We start from the raw sequence: 25,171 nt of genomic DNA, 5'->3' as shown, positions 1-25,171 counted from the left end.
AATACTTGGAATGAAGCTCAACCCTTTGGGGCAGGCTGAAGCACAAACTCAACTAAATACAGTATGTAAACACAAGCTATCTAGCCATGCGCATCAAATATAGCATGCTGCAGCCTGGGTTTATATTTTCTTCTTCATTTCATCATTTAGAGTCAGTTTCTTTCAATTTTTCTTGAAAAAACGTCTTGCTGGATACAGACATTTAAACAAATAAATAATAATAATTAAGAAAAACAACCAAAATTTTCCAGTACAGTACTTCTTCACATAGCTGTAATTTTTTTTAACTTCAACTCAGAAGTTAGAAACAACTCCAGGGTGCAAAAGGAAATGATCACAGTGCTAGTCAAGTATCCCTTAGCTAAAGCAACAGATGATTCATTCAGATGAGCTCCAGGAAGGGTGAAGATTATGTCCAAGGTTGCTGTTTCACCCTTGGCTGACTGAAATTCTTAGGGAAATCGGTCTTACCAAATCATATTTAGCTTCACTGAGTTGCAAAGCACTACCCAGAATGTCTCTTGTTTCTCAAATTCCACTTCGAAGTGGGATGTTCCTGACTGGCTGTTTCATAACCAGCTTTGGCTGAAGAAGCTTACCATATTTTCTCAGACCCTCAATATCTGAGATAAATGTGTCACTGTAAAGAAGTAATAGATGAGAAGCGTGTGTGCGGGTGCACAGGTATGTATCATATACACACATATTCCCGTTGACTTCATTTAAAGTGATAAAAAACACTTACTTAAAAACTGAACCAAAATGAATAAATATCACATTCCTGAAAGAGAAAAGAGAACCACACTTATTGCTCAATTTAAACTTCTCTTCACTGCGGTGGAAAACAAAATCCCACTATAGTTTCATGCATTGTTTTGAAACACTGCAGTATTTTCTCTCTCCATCGTCCCTGGTCTTCTTTTTGAACAAGCTGTTCCTTGTCACCCCAAATGGTCAGTGACACCCCATAATTTACTGTTAGGAATGCAGACATGAAGGAAGACGAAGGGATGAAATATGGTGTCAAGTTTTATCTACTCACATTTCACACACTAAAGAGACAAGCCCCTTTGGCCAGTTGCCATAGAGAATTTTCTTTTAGAAGTAAATAACTCAGAACAGAAAGAACTCAAATTCATACTATCCCAGCTGCAGAAAGTCATTAAGTCTCAAAGGATGCTATGTGCGTTGTGTGAAAGGAATTTTGTAATCTGGATTTAACAGCAGTTGCAAAACTACATTTGAGTTTAAACCTTTATTTTGAACCTTTAATTATTGGCTTTGGTTTTTGTGTACTGATTAAAGCACATGTATTTACAAATAATTTCTATTTTTAAACTACAAACATTTAGATGAGAAGTTTCAGTAATTGGTGAATGGTTGATTTTTGTTTTGTTTTGCTGTTTTGTTTCTTTCTATGCCAACTGCAACTTGATTCCCATTTCCTAATTTGCTTTTTAAAAGTACGTTTGTTTAAAAAGAGAAATGCTCCTACCAAAGCCCTAAAACTGATTTTAAAGTGACATCCCAGACAGCTTATTTTTTTTAAAAATTGCCATTCACATGACTTTTTGACTTCTCTGACCTTCCCAATCTTTTGTCCCACTTTTTTTTTTTTTTTTTTTTCCATTTTAAATAGCTTTGAGAAGGTAGTTGAGCTGTTTTTAAATTTCCAATTGCATTCATCCAACTTTCCAGCCACACTTGGGGCATTTGTGTAACTCAGTGGAGTTGCTCCCAATGTAAATCATGCGTTAGGGCAGCACTTCTAGAGCACGAACTAATGCTTCCTAGATACTACCTGCTATGGAGATGTTGCATCAAAAGGTGAGCCAGGTTAGACCAGCTGGAGAGATGGGCACTATTGGGGCTAGAGATACTGTAGGCAGAGAGTAATGAAAGCTTTGTAAATGATAAAATACTATTGAGAAAGGGTCTGAATGTGTTCCCAGAAAGCCATAGGCTTCTATAACAGCTGGCTTAGTCCTAAACAGCCTGCAAAGTTCAGTTTTGGGGGTGGTTTATCATCATCTTTAACCTACACTGTCAATCTTTTGTTAAAATGAAACTAACCAACCAAAATAGTAGTTAAAAAGTGTTTAAAATATCAAAAATGACATTTAAAAAAAAATACATCATGCTCTTTAAATTCCTAATGCTGCTCTCCTGGAGTAGTGCACAATGAAGCAACAGCTGCTACCATTTTTATACAGATATATCATCTGCTCCCTCCAGCACCAGCTATGGCCCACCCAGTGCAGGCAGGGAGTGGGGTTCTGCTAATGCCTCACCACACCCTTTGAACTATTTAGTATCTGTGGTGGCATGGACTCTTCCCCATATCTTATGCTGTAACAATGAAATTCACTTTTGAGCAGTAGATCTGCCAAGTGTTACTCGTCTTGTGAGACACTTGCTCATTCAGGGGGTCTGTCATGCTTTCCTGCATCGCAGGTAAAATGTCATGTGGGAAAAGGGGGAGAGAGTCTGTGAGAGAGACAGACTATTTCTAGCGACGCACACTGTAGCCTAGTGAGCTGCAAGCCAGCCGACCATAAATTCTAGTCCCAGGTCTTTTCCCTGACTGCTGTTAACATTTTTGTGCACTTCATAACTATTATTAAGCAAGGCCTTTTATCCCTACCTTGGGGGAAACAGCAATGATCCATTCATTTTTCAGAAATGATAACTTGCACAAACTCACTGGGGACGGAGCTGATGTGACAGATTTAAGTCTTTGCCACAATGCTTTCAGAAAAGAACGTTAAAACTATGTGCATCCTTATGCTGCCTCTAACTACTAGACTGCACTGTGTTCCCAGAGCCGGAAATAGACTCCTGGTATCCAGCATTCCAGTGTTGTCTCACAAATAGTTGTGTTGTGTGTTTCACTCTAGGACTGGTCCACGTAGAGGGTAAGAGCCTGCCCCCACCACTAGATATTTCTATAGCTCAGATGGAAGACGTTTGTACTTCATTTTAAGACTGTAGTCTGCTGATGACCCCCATGGGGAAATATGACACCCTCAGGTATTGTGAGGACCTTGGAATAAATGTAGTTGTTGAACAATATTATATTGCCAAATATTTTGTGTCAAATGAATTTGGGTGTTGTGTTAATGTTTGTTTTTAAGGTTTGTATGTTTCTTAATGGGAGCTGACCCCTTAAGAACAGGGTGGGGCGCCTTATTATAGGATGTTTGAAGGAGATCAAGCCCAGTGTATGGAAGATTTTGCCTGTGTGTTCAGATAGCCTGAGACTCTGCTTGACTAAGCTCCAAAAAGGTCAGAACTGGAATTAGTAAACTTGTCTTTCCGAAAAGAAACCTCATTCTCAAAGGTGCTGTTAGCTCTTATTGGAGGACTGGCTGTCCAGAGCATTCCTAATTCCTCTTTCACTCATAGGTCACCAGTTTAAATCAATCCCATTTTAGTAGGGATTAAAAATTGCTCCCATCTAATTGGTGCTTGATGGGTTTCAGCACCTCACTTTGGACTGATTGGTTGGCTTAGCAGAGAGGCCAAGAACTGTTTGGGTCATGAAAACCGAAATACCCATTACCCCTTGAGGGCGTCGTCCTCATCGGGATAGAGGCAGGCTAGTAGGCCAGTGTGTGTTTGTGCGTGTGTGTGTGGGAAGGTTGCCCTATAGATAAATGAAGGACCTCATTTATCAGGGTCATCAAACTGACACTTCTCACCAGTGCTAAAACAATGCAAATATTTATAAACTGACATTTATGGCTGCATGAACATTATTTGCAAATATGCATATTCCTATTAAGTAAATTGCATAAAATGTCACACATGGGACAGTGTGCATCTGATGCAGTGGGTTGCAGCCCACGAAAGCTTATGCCTGCAGAAATTTGTTAGTCTTTAAGGTGCTACAGGACTCTTGTTGTTTTTACTGTATACAGACTAACACGGCTACCCCTCTGGAACTTTTCAACATGGGACAGTGTGATACTTGGTCCCTCTGATGCAGAGGATACTAGGCCCCTCTTTAGCCCTCAGAATTGGGCTTACATGGGATTTAAGTAATGAAGTGTTACATAGACCTTGGGGAGGCCCTCTGCATAGGGTGTTTCACCCTCTAAGAGCAAGGTGCAGAATTTCAGGCTACCCCCAGAATGCAGGTGCATGTGGGTTGGTGGAGAAGTGCTTTCTCTTCCTGCATGTTCCAGAGTAAGTGAAGACTGAGTATGGCTCAAATGTTTGATTTTTTTCAAACAGTGCGCCCTGAGTGTTCATGACTAAGAACATTAAATACCTCATGGTAGCAGGCTTGTCATGTACTGAGTATCCCCTGGTAGCCCAGGGTCACTTTGCAGGCACCCTGCTCTTGTCAGTCCCCTCTTACAGGCCCCGTAAGCACTCCACAGTCTCCCCTGTGGGCTGGTTTTATAACAGACATAGTTCAAACAGTCCTCAGGATCCCCAAAATAAAGTCCATAATCAGAAGACAAATGTTCTTACTCAACCCTGGTTCTTGTGTCACACCCAGAGCTCTTCCCCTGTCGCAGTCTGCTCCTCCCAAAGCCACCAGTCCCAACACTCTGTACTGGAGCACAGCTTTTGTCAGGCATGCCTGGGGCCTTTCCAGCTTTGGCAGGCTACTCCCAAGCTCTACCTGGCTGGAGCCTATGGTTCCCAAACCCTCTGGTGTATCCGGGTCTTTCCTGCAGGACCCTTTCTTATTTCCTTCAGTTTCTTCCACCCCTGCCTTTACTTCAGCCAGCTGTTGCCTTTTATAGCAAATTACCTGATCCAACCAAGGCATGCCTCCTTCATAATTAGGGCTGGCTAGCCGCAGGCCCCCAGGGGCAAGCTACCTTGTGACAATCATATGAATAAATAAACAAATAAATCCGCAAACACCCTGCATGCTTAAAGATCAGATTTCCATGGGTCTCGTACATGGCTCTGGTAATGATTTCCTACTTCTCTCCCAGCAATAGCAAAAGTGATGGACAGCGAAAGGGCAACCGGGAAAGGGATCGGGGTCATTTTAGTGCATTGTAGTAGGTGGAGAAGACATAACAGTAGGAATTTTAGATATGGCAAGTAGGATTTGGACCATAAATTGGCTCCACGTTGGATAAAACTGGAACTACTTTGATTATTCAGGAAGAATGGTGTTACTTCTCTTCCTCCTAATTCAAGCACTAGGATATATTCGTTGACCAAAGCTATCTCAGCTCACTTTGTTTTCTGTTAATAGCGTTAGTAAAGTTGTTAAAATATATTGTTGATGCTATTTCTTTTAACAGAGAAATTCAAATATAATGTTCTGTGGATGGAGGATCTGATCCACCAGATTCCATCTCCTTTACCTCTTGTGTATAAAATAGTTATCTTAAGCTAAGTTTTTTTTTTTTTTTTTTTAAAACAAACAAACCTGCAAGTTTTAACTTTTTATGGCACACAAAATAGCTTTACCCTATCTTTTCTGTGTAGCCCGGGTCCCAATATCATCTTCAGTAAAGCAGACAAGTTGAGACATTTTTCTCTGCATATAATTGACGTTGCATTAGTACTCAACAAGAACATGCTTGTAAAACATGAACCAGTTTACAAGAACAAGAACCATAGAGGCTTTTGTCCAAAACTTGGGCCAGTGTTACACTTATGCCTCTAATCTTTTTCTGCAGCTTTTTATCCTTAGCTTTACTTTAGGTTTTAATGCATGAATGTATAAACCACAGATTTCAGCATGATTAAAAGGAGCATTAAATCAAAACTTTGAAGTTAGCAGTTCTACATCCTGGAGTTATTTCGTATGCACAATTAAACATAGCTGAGTGAGAGCCTGTCTCACATTAATTTTCCTATTTTATTAGGCAACATCTCTGTTTTTTGATGCCCAATTTAGATTTGCTTGAAAACATTGAGTAACTTCCTCCCCTAGGCTCAGAGATGTTGGTAAGCTATTATTTTTCAATGGTTTACATTAGGAACAGATGGTCTATGTGGGCTCATGCAGTTTGTAGTTTATGGGGGACACATTTTGAAACAAAGAAGAGCTACAGACCGTGTATGTTAGGTAGTGAGCTATGCAGGATGCTTTTTGGATAACCAGACCTGTTTTAGAATAGTTTGGTGTCTCCGTTCAATCAGTGGCATGCCATGGGTCTCCAGCACCCACTGCATTTGTGCCCCCCCCCGAGCAGGGCAGGAGGGGTCCCCAGCTCCCACCAGACAGTGCTGTCCCCCAGCTGCCCCAGGAAGCGGGGGTCTGTACCTGCGGGAGGGGACATGCCGCTTACCTCCTCCTGCGCTAGGGAATTTTTGGTGCTCATTGTGGTGGGCTCCTTCCCCCCCCACACACACACACTTACCCGCCATGTGGTGCCTGCCTCTCCTGCTCCAGCCCCGCAGCCCGGCACCAGCTCAGGCACGGCAGCTTCACCCCTCCGGCCAGTGGGTAGTGGGAGAGCCTCCTGCGCCCTCTGTCCCTGTGCCTCATGAAGGGACGGCCTGGCACCCCCCCGCCTCCCTCCGCAGGCTGGTGCCTGGGGTCCTGCCCCCCCTGCCCTTCTCCACTCGGCACACCACTGCATTCAGTATTGTGGGATTTTTGGAAATCTCATATAAAATTCTCTTATAAAAGATGTACAGTTCTGTATGGCAGAATTTCTGTCTACTTTAGAAAATATAAGGGCCTGATTTTTCTTCCACTTTCTTCAGTGTAAATCTGGAATGACTCCATTGAAGACAATGGAGTTAGATTAATGTATGTCAGAGGAGAACTGGGCCTACATTTTAAAATATGATCTTGGAGGTCTCTTGGGCACTTTTGAATTGCCCTCTTATTTTGCCCTTTGAATCTGAAAAGTCTTTATTTTGATTTACAGAAGCCCTGGAGAAGGGGGACAACGGGAAGAGAGCAGGCTCAGAAATTATAATCTGTGTGCACTTTTTAGAAGTGGAATGGACATTAGGGAAGGACTGTGACTGGCCTATTCCTATTCTATCAGGAAATAGATGGATCTTGAGCAGTTATCAGACGTGCTGAACCATAAGATACAAGAGGTTGTTGACTGAAAGGAGCAGGGTTACTTTCTGATGTTCGGAGCAGGAAGTGAATCTACATACTCCTGAAAAGAAAAGATTAGTGTGAATTGACACTTTATTGAATGTGTTTTATATGATAAATGCCTTCATGTTTGTGTGGCATGTGAACTGTTAACATATTTTTGCTTGAAAGTTACATGTAGATATTTCTTTGTACGCTTTTAAAGAGTTCCACTGATTTGCAAGATTCTATTGAATTTTGCGGGTTTTGTTTTCTTCCTCAAAAAGTCTGGTTTATTGAAAACATGGAAAACATAAAATAGCTGCATTATTACATAAGAATGGCCATATTGGGTCAGACAAGTGGTCCACCTCACCCAGTAGCCTGTCTTTTGATAGTGATGTTGCCAGATGCTTCAGAGGGAATGAACAGAACAGGGCAATTTTCCGTCCCCTGTTATCCGTTCTCAGCTTCTGGCAATCATAGGCTTCGGGACACACACAGCATGGGGTGCGTTCCTGACCATCTTGGCCAATAACCAACGAGGGGCTTATTCTGCAAGAAATTTTCTATTTCTTTTTTTGAACCCTGTTATACTTTTGGCTTTCAGAACAACCTCTGGCAATAAGTTCCACAGGTGACTCTGCATTGTGCGAAGAAGTACTTCCTTATGTTTATTTGAATCTGCTACTTGTTAATTTCATTGGGTGACCACTGGTTCCTGTGTTATGCAAAGGGGTAAATAACATGTCCTTATTCAATTTCTCCACACTATTCATGGTTTTATAGACCTTTATCATATGCCCTCTTGGTCATCTTTTTTTCTAAGCTGATCAGTCCATGTTTTTTTAATCACTCCTCACATGGAGCTGTTCCACACCCCAATAATTTTTGTTGGCCTTCGCTGGACTTTTTCCAATTCTAATTTATCTTTTTTGAGATGGGGTGATCAGAACTGAATGCAGTATTCAAGGTCTGGGCATACCATGGATTTATATAGTGACATTATGTTTTTTTCTGTCTTATTATCTATCCTTTTCCTAATGGTTCCTAATATTCTATTAGTTTTTTTTATTGCACTGCACACTGAGCAGATGTTTTCAAAGAACAATCCACAGTGACTCCAAGATCCCTTTCTTGAGTGGTAACAGCTAATTTGGACCCCATAATTTTGTATGTATAGTTGGGATTATGTTTTCCAGTGTGAATTTCTTCGCATTTACCAACATTGACTATCATCTGCCTTTTTCTTGCCCATTCATCCAATTTTATGAGATCCTTTTGTAACTCTTTGCAGTCAGCTTTGAACTTAACTATCTTGAGCATTTTGTATCATCTGCAAACTTTGCCACCTCATTATTTACCCCTTTTTCCAGATCATTTCTGAATACATTGAAGAAGAATGAGTCCCAGTACAAATCCTTGGGGGAGCTTGCTATTTACCTCTATCCACTTTGAAAACTAACCATTTATTCCTACCTTCCCCTCCCCCATCCTTTAACCAGTTTCTGATCCATGAGTGGGCCTTTCCTCTTATCCTGTGCCTTCCTTTGCTTAAGAGCTTTTGATGTGGAACTTTGTTAAAAGTTTTCTAAAAGTCCAAGTACACTATATTGACTGCTTCACCCTTCTCCACATGTTTGTTGACACCCTCAGCCAATTTGCCTGTTACTGAAGTTAGGCTTCCAGACCCGTAATTGCCAGGATCACCTTGGGATCCTTTAAAAAAATCTATTCTATGGCAACTACTCTGATAATGGTCTAATGATAATAATTCATAATGATGGAAAATAACATAACTAAACACAAACTGTAACAATAAAATTTGAAAATTGGATATCCAGTTAGGATTGTCTTGACAAGTATTTGTAAATAGTTGTAAATTTTTATGCCCTTTTAAAAAAGTTATTTTTGTAAAATCAAAAGGGTATACTATTCATCTTGCATACTAGGTTCCTTACTATGAGACAGAGCACTGAAAACTAATACACCCGATTTTTACACCATGAAAGCATATGAGTCCCCAGAGACTTAATTTTGGGAGGACTTGCATGGGCTTTGGCAACCTAGAGACTAGTGTGTTACGTAGAGAATTGGGTGTTTCTAACTGTGTGCTCTTAACAAATGTTCTTCATCCTCGAGGGAAGTTCAGAAAAAATGGTTCTGAACAGCTGTGCCTCCTCATGGAATTTTCCCTCCCTCTGTTTCATGTGTATCAGAGACAGAGACAGAAAAGAGAAGAAGGAAGGAAGGAGAGAGAATCCAGTTATCCAGTTTTTATTACAGCTTTTGTATTTTACAGTTCTGATGATGTCAATGGGAGATTTGCCTGTAAGGGGACTGGCCCTACCATATACGTTTATTTAATTTCTTCTCTGTAGAAGATAAAATCCAATAAGTGTATGTTTTCCTTTTGTTGCTATAACAGTGACACTTGGTATTCCATGCAACATATCAAAATGTGGAAAATGATGATGATTATGGAGAACAGAGCTTTTTTCTTAAATATTTCTGAAGTTAGATGGCCAAATTCTGTGTTCAGTTACACCCCTGTAACCTCATTTGACTTGAGTGGGTTTACACAACTGTGACTGAGGGCAGAATTTGGCTCAGAGATTTGGAAGTCTGAACAGCGAGTTTCATGTTAATGCAGGGAGGGGCAGCGTGGAGGGAGAAGGAAGGAATTAGAAGACGTAACAACTCAGTGAGCCCAAAGGATCTTTTTACTGAGCCATGCACCTTCTCAATGGAACTGTAATACTTTTCTGTTGTGGGCTTGTCTACATTTGAAACACTACAGCTGTAGCACTTCAGTGTAGACACTAGCTACACTGAAAGGAGGGGTTCTGTCATTGGTCAAGGAAATGAACCTCGCCTAGAAGCAGTAGCTAGGTTAATGGAAGAATTCTTCCGTCAACTTAGTGTTGTCTACACTGGGGGTTAGGTTGGTTTAACTATGCCGCTGAGCTGGATTTTTCACACCCTTGAGCGACATAGTAGGGTCAACCTAACTTTTTAGTGCAGACTCAGCCTGAGTGTTCCAAAAAGTCTGATGGTGAATTGAGCAATATTTAGGAGCACACCCGTGCATGCCAAAAATGTTGTGAAATATGCAAGAAGAGGCAAGGTGATCCGGGCAGCATCACTAATGGACTGTCGCAAATGAGCTTGTGGATAATAAAAGCAGGATGCTGGCTCTTAACGTGACTGAATTTTGTTTTTCCATGGCTAGCTGAGTTTGTTCTGGGTAAGAGGCATTTAACTGCAATGCATTTAGTATAACTTTTAAAAAAACCTTTCCCAACTATATTTTAGATTCAAGCAGAAGAGATATTTATCAAATACCAGAAATGAAATGATAAGAATTATGGTTGTAAAGCAGACCAGGTTTTGATACAAAAATCACAATGCCAAAACCCAAAGGCAGACATAACAGTTTTGCTGAAATAATAGCAATAATCCTTCCTAACATTCTTCCACATATTGACTCACTTAAATTTTAAAATTCTTCCTTTGTTTTCTTACAGGAACTCACATAGTTTCTCTCAGTTGCCATCTGAAAAACTTCTATGAAGTTTTGATGAGCTTTATGGACTTCAGAATGAGCTTTCCCTCTCCTCCCCTTACTTACTTTCTAATCCAATTTAGTCAGATAGTTACTTCAAATCCCTCAGAGGCCTGCGGTTTGTTCATTCTCCCACAGTGCTGAGATTTCCCTCCAGCCCAGCTGGCAGGAGTTTTTAGAAATAACAATATCTCAGGGGGAAGGAGCTAAAGATTGAATGGGGTCTTTTGTTCAGGTCTCTATGAAGCCAGATTAATTATGCATTGCAGAACACAGTTTAAAGCTCTGAATTAGGTCCTCATCGCAATGAAAGGAGAGTACTGGCTTGAAACTGAAAGAATTCCCATTTCCATCAGAGGGGCAGACTTATAATGACTGAAAGCTGGAAGAATTTTTGAAAATTGCAATTAAACAGTATTTTGTATTTACCACTCAGTAGCAGTTGTCTTTAGCATTTACAAAAGTGATTCTTTGACATTTTTTCACATGATCGCTCCATAGGTGGCTGGACTTTGAGGATTTTCAAGTCTTTTCTGTGTTACTAGGCTACTTTTGAAAGTACTTGTGCTTTGATGAATGAGAAAATACAGGGTTTTTTTTGGCCAGTACTTACCTGAATAGATGTCTTTAAAGCTTCACCGTACAATTAGCGATCAGTCTGATGATACTAATGGTACAGGAGAAAAGCAAATGGTTTCCTTCTTTACTGCTGGGGCTTTTCTAAAACTGCCTGTCCCAGTGTGATATGTGATGATAACATTTTTCTTCGTTTCTTAATGCACTTTAATTCCAACTCACGGAAAGTAGATAATGAATCCGTAATGTAATACAGCTACCAAAGAAAAAGCTGTTTCAAGGCACTTTTATTTGTATGGGTTATTTTCTGTCAGGGGGTGGGGACTAGTGTATGTGTGTGGGGGGAAAGGGATGAGGCAGGGGAAAGAATAAATATTAAATATTCTACTTTGGAAATTCTTGTCAGTCTCAGATGTGAAGAGAGAGGAATGTGATCAAAATGAGCTTATCATATTCCTTCTTATCATCAGCATCTTGCAGTGCTGTGTGTGAATAACGATGTATAAAAATAACTAACACATTGTACTTTGTTGCTTAGTTAATTTGTTTTAAAATATAGGCTATACACATTTTAGGAAATGAGTTAATGTATTTTTGGAGGGATGCAAATCCTTTTGGGTTGTTCCCACAACATCTCTGAGGTAGGAGAAAATATTTATACAATCACTCTGGGAATCTCCATGATACCAACACCCCTTATCCAGTGTAGTAGTTATTTGATATGAACATTCTGCAGGAGAAGCATTCTCTGCATAGCAGATATACATATTAAATCATTACACTCTATTGGTGGCAGACGTAAGCATAGTCAATTACCACCAATCTGTCCAGCTGTCTGTTATGCTGTGAAGAAAAAAACATAATTTTTGTTAACCTAGCAACCTGGCCACAACTGGAATAACTCTTGTAACAGATCTGAAAGCTAAAAGTAGTCAACCTCTTCCTTTTCTGGGAATGACAGGAAACAGTGACCTTTGATCTGGCTTCCATCTTGAGGTGTAGCATCACCAGAAACCCGTGAATTAGAGCATTAATCCACTTAGTTTGTGAGCACCATAGGACAGAGTTTGTGGTGGAGATTTTCTCCTCCAGCTCTGGCCACTGTGCATTTCAGGAGGTGCAAGGTGGTGGAATCTGGCACTACTAGAGACCTGAGAATTCATCTGGTGCAGGGAAACTTTCTAGCTGGGTCCTTTCCCAACTGGCCCCCCTCTTCTGATATGGGGGGCAGGAAATGATGTGTTGGGGCAGGGATCAGCCTCCTGATGCTACACCATTTCACAAGCGGCATATTATATCACAGAGAATATAGCTAGGTAGCATAAATTGGAGCTGCTCCTAAGGTACCCTAAGGGGCTTTGAGTCCAGTTCTACATAATGGACTTCAGCTATAGCTTTTAGGGTCAGGATGGGAAAGTCTTGTTTCCCCTATGCCCATGTTTAACTCCTGTGAAGAGATGGCTGAGCCAGTTTAGAACCTACCAAATCTTTGTTCAAAACTGTAATGAAATGAACCAAACCTATTTTGAGGTTTTAAAAAGTGTGAATAACTTTTCCCCTCATTATTTCATTTACATGCATCTGTGCCATGGTAGGATAGGAGTAACTTCCACTGACTATGAACACAGGTTAAATAACATGTCCAAGGTCACATAAAGAGTCCATGTCAGAGCTGGAATTAGAACTGAGCTCTCCTGGTTCCCAGTCTTGTGCCACCTTTCTACCTGCCAGTATTCATTATCTGCAAGCACAAGTCATTCTTTTGGAACCATACACAATCACTATCCAGATGTATGTAGGTAATATGTGTGAAACTGATCCTTTATAATAGAATCATGGAATATTAGGGTTGGAAGGGACTCAGGAAGTCATCTAGTCCAACCCCCTACTTAAAGTAGAACTAACCCCAACTATATCATCCCAGCCAGGGCTTTGTCAAGCCAGGCTTTAAAAACCTCTAAGGATGAAGATTCCATCATCTCCCGAGGTAACCCATTCCAGTGCTTCACCCCTCACCTAGTGAAAACGTTTTTCCTAATATCCAACCTAGATCTCCCCCACTGCAACTTGAGACTATTGCTCCTTGTTCTGTCATCTGTCACCACTGGAAAAACAGCCTCGCTCCATCCTCCCTGGAACCTCCCTTCAGGTAGTTAAAGGCTGCTATCAAATCCCCCCTCATTCTTCTCTTCTGCAGACTAAACAAGCCTAGTTCCCACAGCCTCTCTTCATAAGTCATATGCCCCCTAATAATTTTTGTTGCCCTCCTCTGTACTCTCTCCAATTTGTCCACATCCTTCCTGTAGTGGGGTGGGGGGCCAAAACTGGACACAATACTCCAAATGTGGCCTCATCAGTGCTGAATACTGGGGAATAATCACTTCCCTCGATCTGCTGGCAATGCTCCTACTAGTACAGCCCAATATGCCATTAGCCTTCTTGGTAATAAGAGCACACTGCTGACTCATATCCAGCTTCTCCTCCACTGTAACCCCCATGTTCTTTTCTGCAGAACTGCTACCTAGCCAGTTAGTCCCCAGTCTGTAGCTGTGCATGGGATTCTTTTGTCCTAAGCACAGGACTCTGCACTTGCCCTTGTTGAATCTCATCAGATTTCTTTTGGCCCAATCCTCCAATTTGTCTAGGTCATAGTTTCTCAACCTGTGTTATGCGTACCCCTGGGGGTACGCGAGACACAGGCAGGAGGTTCCTGGGGAAAAGCAGAGTGAAAGGGAGGTGGGCAGCAGCTCCCGGGTTCTGGGGGAGGTGGGCAGCAGCTCCCACTTCCTGCCCAGTCACAGCTCCCAGCTGGGAGGCGGGGGGCAGCCTCCCTCCCTGGCTCAAAATCCAGTGCCCAGAAAACTTGTCAATTTCACTGCTCTAACTGAGCAGTGAAATTAACAACTCTGAGAGCCCCTGATTTTACCAGTTACCCTCTTTTCCTGTCTCTCTCTCTCTCGCCTTCCTTCCCTATCTCTCTCTCTCACCCATTCCTCCTTTCAAATCTATGGCAAAAATTTGGCATGGCGCTTTATATTCCCCAGCATTGGCATGCTGCTCAAAGCCTCCTAGCTTTGGCCAACATCACCTCTGGCCCAGGTACACTAGTTGTGTATCCCTAGTGTAAAGGTGGTAACCCTACCCACACTAAATCTGACATCTGTCATATCATGGCCTTATATACTCAACCCTTCTTCCAACACATAGCTCACATTAGTCTGTGAACATAAAATCCAGTGGAAAATTGAGTGTTGGGATACTTATTAAAATTTTCAGAAGTTAGGGGATACTTGCTACTTAAAAAATTGAGAAACACTGGTCTAGCTCATTCTGTATCCTATTCCTGCCCTTCAGCATATTTACCCTTCCTCCCCCCCCCCCCCCCGCTTAGTGTCATTTGCAAACTTGCTGAGGGTGCAATCCACCCCATCCTCCAGATCATTAATTAAGATGTTGAATAAAACCAGCCCCAGGACCAACCCTGGGGCACTCCACTTGTTTCTGGCTGCCAACCAGACATTGAGCCGTTGATCACTACCCATTGAGCCCGATCTAGCCAGCTTTCTGTCCACGTTATGGTCCATTCATTCAACCCATACTTCTTTAACTTGCTGATAAGAATACTGTGGTAGACCTGTATCAAAAGCTTTGCTAAAGTCAAGATATATCACGTCCATCGCTTTTCTCACGTCCACAGAGCCAGTCATCTCATCATAGAAGGCAATCAGGTTGGTCAGGCATGCCTTTCCCTTGGTGAATCCATGCTGACTGTTCCTGATTACCTTCCTCTCTTTCAAGTGCTACAAAATGGATTCCTTCAGGACTTGTTCCATGATTTTTCCATGGATTGAAGTAAGGCTGACCAGTCTGTAGTTCCCCAGATCCTCCTCCTTCCTTTTTTTGAAGAAGCACTGTATTTGCTTTTTTCCAATCATCCGGGACCTTCCCCAATCGCCACAAGTTTTCAAAGATAACGGCCAATGGCGCTGCAATCACATAAGCCAACTCCCTCAGCACCTTCGGATGCATTGCATCCGCCCCCATGACCAACCTTTCTAAATAGTCCTGTACCTGTTCTTTCAGCATTGAGGGCTGCTCACCTCCTCCCCATTCTGTGCTGCCCAGTGCAGTAGTCTGGGAGCTGATCTTGTCTGTGAAGACAGAGGCAGAAAAAGCTTTGAGCACTTCAGCTTTTCCCACATCATCTGTCACTAGGTTGCCTCCCCCATTCAGTAAGGGGCCCACACTTTCCCTGACTTTCTTGTTGCTAACATACCAGTAGAAAACCCTTCTTGTTACTCTTCATGTCCCTTGCTAGCTGCAACTCCAATTGTGCTTTGGCCTTCCTGATTTCACTGTCTGATTTCACTCCTGCATACTCAAGCAGTATTTTATAGCTGAATATGAGTAATTTTTGGTATAACAGTGAAGCCACCATCTTGTAAACCAATACTGAGAAACAAAAGCCAATCATCAGCCTTTTCAGAAGTGACTAGTGATTTTTGGTGTGTCAGTTTTTGTATGCTCAACCTGATGCACCTTAAAAGGACCTGATTTTTAGCAAGTGCAGAGAACTTGCCCTCTAAAGATCAAGCCCAAAATCTCTAGCCACTTTTGACAATTTAGGACAGTATGTTAGAATACCATCCTGTGAAATTATCCTTGCACATCAGGTTCCCCTCGGTGTTCAATAAAAGCAATACTTTTTCCCAGTGGTGACAAGAAAAGAAAAGTTAGGGTGTGTGGCAAAGATGGTATTTGGGGGGCCTGACATGTTATTGGCAGCTCAAGGTAATTTTTGTGTAACATCACCTCTAAGTGTCAGTAATAATCACTCAAAAGTGAGGGGAAAATAGTGTACGTTAGATCTGCCATCCAAAGTCAGAGACATACTTACTGTTTAATTGCTGGTAAAATCCTACTTAAAAAAGACCTGCTTACTGTTAAAATACTGTTTAATTGCCGTTTAAAAGATTTCAAGGGGTGTGCATGTGTCTGTGTGTGGGAGGCACATAAAAGGGGAGAGTTATCTACCAAGGCCAAGTTTTAAAAAAATTCCTGAAGCCTAAAATTAGACTCCTCAATCAATATGTAGGCTCCTACCTGATCTTTAAAAAGTGCTGAGCACCCTGTTGACGTCAGTGGCAAGCTGGTAGGTACTCAGCACTTCTGAAAATCAGGCAGATCTCTGTATGTGGATTTAGGAGCCTAACTGATGGCTGCTATTTCTGTTAATCTTGGCCCAAAGAACCAATCTGTTCTATTTCTTTGCCCTTTAGTTGGAGTGTTCTATTTGATGACAACACCCGCCCACCACTCAAACATTTTTTCATTACAAGCTCTCTTTCCTGTCTTACTATTGTCAGAGTCCTTTACTGGAAGCTAAAGTCTAATTTAATTTCAGAATAAGCACCACCTACATGTGACTTTAAGGACTCAGATATTACAGCTGGAAATTCTGAGATCAGTTTTGTCACTGCACTGCTCCCCGTTGCACAAAAAATGCACACACCGCTGTCTTTCTAAAGGTTGCCAGCAAGCAGGGGGTGGGTAAGAAGGCAGGGGAAACCGTTTTTTTGTTTGTTTGTTTTGTTTTGTTTTGTTTTCAAAATTAAAGAAAGTCAATTACTTAGGGAAACTAAAACCATTCGGCAATTAGAAGAATTATTTTCTTTCTCTTCAATGATTAGAGAATTCTGCAAGCAAACATTAATACTATTAACTGCAAGCAGCAGTAAAGTTGGACTGGAGGATACTTATTATTTGGTAAATGCATCTTTCTTTTTGCAGAAACATCTTATAATGGGCAAGGTAGTTATTGTGATACTTTCTGTTGTACCAACAAGTATATTATAACACAGAGGGTTTTAGACTGAGAAAGTCAGGTCTTCAAGTGCAATTATTCTACAATAGATATTAAATTAAATGACTGTAGTGGAGACCTAACATCCAACTGTTATTGCTACATCATCTCAATTATTGTATTTCTTAATGGTGTGCTCATCTAGGATACAGGAGAAAAATGAATATTGAGCTAATTCTTATCTGTGTCTTAAAACTTAACAAATTTAAAACTGAATTCAAGGTGGAAAAAAGATAAATTCTCATGTGGAAAAACTTATTTCTTCCTGCCTGGCCAAAGAAACTATGTGATGCCTGATAATGCAACTTCACTTTAGGGGTCTTGTGCTAATTCTACATCCTGTCTAGAATTCAGAAACCTTCCTGCACATTATTGTTCTTTGGTAACTAGGTAAATCTCAGAAACAGAAAAAATAAAAGTTTTTCATGGTATCCTTCATCTTCTTGTGGAATCACTTCATTTCCCCCCTTCCCCTTGTGTCTGTCCAGTTTTGTGCCATCCGGCATCTAGTTAGTTCTAATGGAGGATAGAATCTTAGAAGTCAGTTACAGAAGAGGCCTAATAGATTTTCCAGTCTCTTAACTTGCCAATACCAGGTTGCTCTCTAGGGAATATTTTATAGTGTTTTGTCCAGTCTAGTTTCAATATTTCTGTGAACTGGGAATTCCTTCACATTCCTTGGGAGGCTATTCCACAGCCTAATACATCTGTTGGGAAGATTTTCCTAATAGCATCAATTTTCTGTGTATACTATCCTAATTATTCCTCTCCACACTGCAAATATTACCAAACTGTTATCATATCCCTCCTTTGACAGTTCTCAGCCAAAGCTGTAAATATATATATTCTATTTTAAAAAAAATCTGTTCTCATAAGTCGTTTCCACCAGCTCCTGAACTTCTTCAGTTTTTATCTATTATTCTGGTAATGTGGTGCCCAGAAATGAATTCAACATTGTAGTGAGGTCATACTAGAATGGTATAAAAGTGGACTATCCTTCTTAACATCTCTGCATCATGTCAAGATGCCTGTAGGTGGGCAACTGAAAATTGGATTGTCCTTCATTGTAGCCATGTCACATTGCAAACACATGTCTGATTTGCTACTACCACTCCTAGGTCTCCTTCAGCATTACTGCTTTCCAAGATTTTCCCTCTCATTGACGATATGCATTGGATTGTTCTCCCACCCTGGGAGGATTATATTGGATTTTTCCAAGTTGATTCTAGTTCTGTTGTGCTTCTGCCCAACTTTTTAATCTTTGTGGTTGCAACTCTTCATTTAATAACATCTGAGAAATGCATTCATGTAGTTTTCACTCCTTCTTCCAGATCATTTATGAAAATATTAAATAAGGCTAGATCTAACACTGATTCCTGTGACATCTGACTGGATATTATCCCTCCAAGCCCGTCCTTTTAGCTAATTTTTAATCCAGATGTCTGGAAAAGAAGTTCAAATAATTCCTTCCAGTGTATGTAACCCTGCATTTGCCAACACTGAGAGTCTCCATGGAGCACCATTCTGCAATGAACAGTGAGTACAGACTACAGTGAGGGCTCATAACAGTGTGTTACATGTCTTTCTTAACTGGAACTCCACTAGAATGTGCTCTATAGTCTGAACCATGGCAACAGCTGCCTTCTTTCTTCATCCTGAAGATGAAATGATAACATGCGGAAAATGTAGTCTAATTAAGATCTGCACCATGCTATCCAATGGCCTGCAGTGTTGTGCTTGTCCTTCAGTGGCTTTACAGTCAATGAACACTCAGTGGTGTACTCCAGAACAAATATTAGTGAGGAGTAGCCAGCAACTTCCGAGAGAGAGGGTGTAGCTCCCTCACAAAAACAGGCCTTGGACACTCCTCTGTGGCCTTGTCTACAGTAGCCTTTTCCTTCCTAAAATTTCCCAATGTTGTCAGCACCAGTTCAGCATCACTGGTAGCAACCACAGGCATGCTAATGGAGAGAGGGCTCCAATGGTGACTGGTGTTTTACAGCTGTGTTGACTCCCTTTTCAAAGCAGATCTAAATGATATTTTTGGTAAAAATGGTGGTGGCTAGGGATGTCTTGTCTAACATAGCCACTGATGCTAGCAATGGTGGGAAATTTTGGGGGAAAGATAAGTGTGTACAAAACCTAAAATAGCTGCTTTATTTCTGCCAGGCCTAATCCTGTTTTCTGAGATCACATATCCTCCCTACAGATGATTAAAATAGTTTGAATGCTATTGGGAGCAATTTTAGCCATGGGTTAGATGGTTGCTTCAAGACCTTTCATCAGACAATGCTTGTACTTGTTCACTGTTGATCACAAGATAATTCATGTAAGAAGGCAAAAAACTCTGTAAGACTGACACCAGCTGTAAATTTCTTCATTTTGCATTGAAATTTGTCAATTTGTATTGTTTGCCAACCCCTAGGTCGTCCTCCTAAACTGTCAATTCATTAAGGGTGTACATTTATTTCCATTGGAGTTAATTTTCATGTGTTTTCTGACTGGGTAAGTGTCTCAGATGCCACAATGGTAGAATCACTTGTAGGCCGAGGAGCTGGTGGAAGGACATGGAACAAACCCACAAGAGGGCATAAAGGTCCCTATTGGTGAAAATTAAAAATAATAACACATCTAAATTTTCCTTCTCTCACTGCTAATCATAATCTTCTAATACGAAGTTTCACAATATGAATGCAATCTGACAAATCAGAAAAAATGCCCCAAACAAATATTTATTCACGGTAGATTTGATTCATTAGGCGTGCGTCTGTCAAAGTATAGATGGATGGCTTTGTCCCATTTATTATTTATTTGACATCTCATTTATGAACTTCTCCAATATTACACCTCTTCAGTGAAGGAAATAATTGGTTTCCAAAATAAACACGGTAAACATGCCAAATAATGGATTTTCAGCAGTCATTATTTCAGAGGGCCTTTTGTAATTACTGTTATTCCTGATGCAAAAGTCTGTGGCTTTCTTATGCTGTTTCTCACTAGTAGATGGAGATCAGGTGTGATGGATCTCAAAGGACCTGATGCAAAATCAGTGGAAAGATTCCTATGCTCAGATACTCAAAGGTATTAAAGTACCTGATGCCCACTGAAATTACGGCCTTATGGACTTCACTGGACTTTGAATCAGGCCCAAAAGCAGCAGCTAAATGCACCAAATAAAAAAATCTGGACCCATTATTTTACGTACCCTACAAGAATTTCACTTCTAAGAACAATGTTCAAAGTGTAGTAATGATATAGTATAAAGCACGGTTTGTTTTGGTAATAGAATTAAAAATACAAGGTGGTTAAAATGGCCTCTGAAACACTTTTTAGGGATATATTTCTCAGAAACATGGATATACGTAATTAAAATATAATTAGGTTAATCTCCTGAACAAAACCCTGTACTTTCATATTTACATTATACCTGTGATACACACCATGACAATTTATACAGAATGAATGTGGTTGATTTGGGCACTGAATGCTGGAACTATGTGAAATACTTGTTAATGTTTAGTCTGATACAATTCAAATTTGCAGAAAGTACTATGAAATGGTAGACATTTTACTAAATTTTTCTTCCTTCTCCTCAAAATCTAAAGCTAAAATTTCACATGGAATATGTGGTTTTGAATTTTTCACATCCTGATGAAAATCATAGACTCATAGAAGTGTGGGACTGGAAGGGACCTCGAGAGGTCATCTAGTTCAGTGCCCTGCACTCAAGACAGGACTACATAATAACTAGACCATTCTTGCTTGTTTGTTTAACCTGAACTTAAAAACCTCAAATGACAAAGATTCCACAACCTCCTTAGGCAATTTGTTTCAGTGCTTAACTATCCTGACAGTTAAGACGTTTTTCCTAATGTCCAACCTAAACCTCCCTTGCTGCAATTTAAGCCCATTGCTTCTTTTCCCATTCTCAGAGGTTAAGGAGAACAATTTTGCTCCCTCCTCCTTGTACCAGCCTTTTACGTACTTGAAAACTATTATGTCCCCCCTTAGTCTTCTCTTCTCCAGACTAAACAAACCCAGCTTTTTCAATCTTCCCACATAGGTCATGCTTTCTAGACCTTTAATCATATTTGTTGCTCTTCTCTGGACTTTCTCCAATTTGTTCACATCTTTTCTGAAATGTGGTGCCTAGAACTGGACACAATGCTCCAGTTGAGGCCTAATCAGCACGGAGTACAGCGGAAGAAAAACTTCTCATGTCTTGCTTACAACACTCCTGCTAATACATTCCAGAATGATGATTGGTTTTTTTGCAATAGTATGACATTGTTGACTCATATTTAGCTTGTGATCCACTGTGACCTCCAGATCCTTTTCCATAGTACTCCCTCCTACGGAGTAATTTCCCATTTTGTATGTGTACAACTGGTTGTTTCTTCCTAAGTGGAGTACTTTGCATTTGTCCTTATTGAATTTCATTCTATTTACTTTAGACCATTTCTCCAGTTTGTCCAGATCATTTTGAATTTTAATCCTATTCTCCAAAGTACTTGCAACCCCTCCCAGTTTGGTATCATCCACAAACTTTATAAAGGTACTCTCTATACCATTATCTAAATCTAAACAGAACTGGACCCAGAACCAATCCCTGTGGGCCCCACTCGATATGCCCTTCCAGCCTAACTGTGAACCACTGATAACTTCTCTCTGAGAATGGTTTTCCAGCCAGTTATGCACCCACCTTATAGTAGCTCCATCTAGGTTGTATTTCCCTAGTTTGTTTATGAGAAGTTCATGGGTGATAGTATAAAAAGTGTTACTAAAATCAAGATATATCACATGTATCACTTTCCCCTATCCGCGAGGCTTGTTACCTTGTCAAAGAAAGCTATTGGGTTAGTTTGACGTGATTTGTTCTTGACAAATCCATGCTGACTGTGACTTACCACCTTATTATCTTCTAGGTATTTGCTAATTGATTGCTTGATTATTTGTTCCATTATCTTTCTGGGTGCTGAAGTTAAACTTACTGGTCTGCAATTCCCTGGGTTGTCCTTATTCCCCCTTTTTTTATAGATTGGCACTATATTTGCTCTCTAGCAGTCCCTCTGGAATCTCTCCTGTCTTCTATGAGTTTTCAAAGATAATTCCTAATTATTCAGCTATCTCCTCACTTAGCTCCTTGAGTATTCTAGTATGTATTTCATCAGGTCCTGTTAACTTGAAGACATCTAACTTGTCTAAGTAATTTTTAATTTGTCCTTTCCCTATTTTAGCCTCAGATCCCACCACATTTTCATGGGCATTCACTATGTTAGACATTCAATCCTTACTAACTTCGTGGGTGAAAATTGAAACAAAAAAGTCATTTAGCACTTCCACCATTTCCACATTTTCTGTTATTGTTTTCCCCTCTCATTGAGTAATGGGGCCTAACCTGTTCTTGGTCTTCCTGTTGCTTCTAATGGGTTTGTAGAATGTTTACTTGTTACCTTTTATGTCTCCAGCTAGTTTCATCTCATTTTGTGCCTTGCTGTGAAACAAAAGTCTGCGTTTGTTGAGCTGTGTGATTGATTTCACAAACTGTATTTTCATGTTGGATATTATTTAAAAACTGGCTAAGAAATAAGGCCCCAATCCTGCAATGAACACTATTCAGAAGGAACACTGCCCTTGTGCTGAGCCCCACTGAAGTCAGTAGGGCAAGGTATGGACACGGGTCCACCACATAGAGCTCATTTCTGGATGGGGGCCTGAGTTCTGATTTATGTGGTTGTAATTGTTTATCTACACGTCAGCATCTTGGCCAGTCAAATTTCATTTTTTTTTCATAGTACCTCTTTAAAAATGTTCTGAGTCTGATTACGTTCTCACTCCAATTTTATACCAGCCTAATTCCATTAACTTCTGATTTAAATAGAGAAAGTGAGATTAGAAAGAGGCCCATACACACCCTTGCATTTATAGTCTGACACTCAAGATAATACAAGAAGCCATGTACATTTTCAAGCAGCAACTAATATATTTATTAATGGATTGGCCAGAAATTCTGATAGATTCCAGCATAGATGCTTGGTACTAAGGGAATATTGTTGATGTGCCTTAATATATATGACATGCACTTAAATTAAATTTTTGCTGCTAATAAAATCTTCAACAAATCATTGCTATGCATAGGATCGTAGTCAATTAGTGTAATTTTGAATGGAGTATGAAATGTGAATGAGTTAGATTTCAATCTTTAATACTTTGAGACGGGGTGGAGGGGGGGAAGAGCCCAATTATATAAAGCTATATAGCAATAAGTAGTTTGTTTTGCTTATGCTGTGATATTCAATGACCTTAAGCCATAAAAATCTTTGAGTTTCCATTCTTTTCCTTTCCCAACCAGCTGCTCTCCTTACATGTTTCATTCATAGTGCTTTTGCATGAAGCAGCAAGCTGGCACATGCCATGGCTTTTATTCATTTTTCTGAGAGCTCTGGGTTAGGGATAAACATTCTGAAAACCATATTGTGCTGACATTTCCGAAGTGGGAGGGAGAAATAATGGCAATGGTCATGGACACATTTCTCTCCCTAATGAAGTCAATGGGAGTTTTGCCACGGATTTGAGTATGAAAATTATGGCCTAACACCTAGTTCTTATATAGTGGTTCTCATCAGTAGATCTCAAAGCACTTTACAAAGGAGATTGGCATCATTATCCTCATTTTACAAATGGAGAAACTGAGGCATGAGTAGTGAAGTGACTTGCTCAAGACACAACAGGCAGAGCAGGGAACAGAACCCAGTCTCCAGAGACCTAGTCCAGTGTACTATCCAGTGGGCCAGTGCCGCTACTACTGTCTATTGGGATTACTCATGGTAGTAAAGTTAAATATGTGCTTACATGTTTGCAGATCAGGGTCTTAGTGTGTGTTTATTTAATTTTTGTTTTTAAAGGTATTTCTCAGAGATTATGGTCTCCTGCTCGTATCCCAGGATAGAGAGTCAGAACCCCTGAGTTTTGATGCTGGTTCTGCCACTAGCTTGCTGTATCATCTCAGGTAAGAGAGCTAAGAGTTCTGTGCCTCAGTTTACCCACCTGTAAAATTAGTATATTAATACTTCTCTTTATCTCTCTGTCAGCTATGTTGTGAAAATTAATGGATGTTTGTAAGGCCCTTTGAGTTCCTTCAATGGAAGGCGCTGATTCAAAGTGTTATTCGTTGTGTGGGCTAAAGTTTACCCTTCTTTAATAATCAGTAATAATAGAAAAAAAATCTTTCATCTTGTGCTATATATTTGCACATAGTTTTTTCCAAATGAAGAGTGACTGAAAGGAATAAGGCTGTTTTTGGGAGTTAATGGGACTCAAATACATGGGAGTTTTGCATGAGTAAGGAACTCAGGACTGTGCTAAATGTAAATGGTGTCTGACAACTCTTTCTTCCCTTCATGCAAAGAAACACACAAACGAGATTAGTAGCAGATGAAAGCCTAAAAATATGACTACCTTAAATTAATGAGTTATTTCCCTCCTAATTTCTTTTTAAATCCTTAGATATTTATCACTTTTGAAAGAATACTAAAAAAAAACCCACCTCCATGTCTGTATGGCATTTTAGTAGAGTAACATATACTTTTTCTCTGTTCATTTCATTTTTTTCCAATACATATGATGAAACATGATGAAAATCCATTAGGATTTATATAGGGTGCTCTATCTGTTAAGCCATTTGAACTTTGAATTATCATATCACAGTGCTATTCAAGTATTACATAAATCATTTCTGTAACAATAAATATATCTTTCATTGATCTTCTTGCTCCAGGTCTGATCCAAAGCCTATTGGGAGTCCTTCCAAAGGCTTTGGATCAAGCCCTCAGTCTCTCAATGATAATTTGTCATTATTTTCATATTTAGTTGGACAGAGTGATATAAACTAAATTTGAGTTGCTTTTTTTAAAGAATAAGGTATTGTTAGCTAACTGTGTATGTCAGTGGCTCATACATAGATAAATAAATAATAAAGGAGTATAATCTTTAAAGCATGGGACTGGGAGTCCTGGCTCTTGTGTGCTAATTTTGGCTCTTCCACAGACTTGTTGCTTGATCTTGTGCAAATCACTCAACCTCTTTGTGCTTTGGTTTCTCATGTGTAAAATGGGTGTGTATACAATATCCACCTCACAGGAATTTTGCA

General features: G+C 40.2%; 1 long non-coding RNA gene across 4 annotated transcripts in view; it reads left to right on the top strand.

Annotated features, from left to right (window-relative positions):
* Positions 1-25,171, top strand: part of LOC137164534 (uncharacterized) — a 163,331-nt gene that overhangs the window by 114,545 nt on the left and 23,615 nt on the right. For all 4 annotated transcript variants that reach the window (XR_010923083.1, XR_010923085.1, XR_010923084.1 and 1 more), the window contains exon 2: positions 23,928-24,031. This is a non-coding gene — a long non-coding RNA (uncharacterized lncRNA). The remainder of the gene's footprint in view (positions 1-23,927; positions 24,032-25,171) is intronic.

This window comes from Emydura macquarii, unplaced genomic scaffold (assembly GCF_026122565.2).
Source record: "Emydura macquarii macquarii isolate MOO-44397 ecotype Brisbane River unplaced genomic scaffold, CSIRO-AGI_Emac_v2 contig_2676, whole genome shotgun sequence".
Classification (NCBI taxonomy): domain Eukaryota; kingdom Metazoa; phylum Chordata; order Testudines; family Chelidae; genus Emydura; species Emydura macquarii.
Note: the sequence above shows the minus strand (reverse complement) of the source record. Positions and strands in the feature narration are given on the sequence as shown.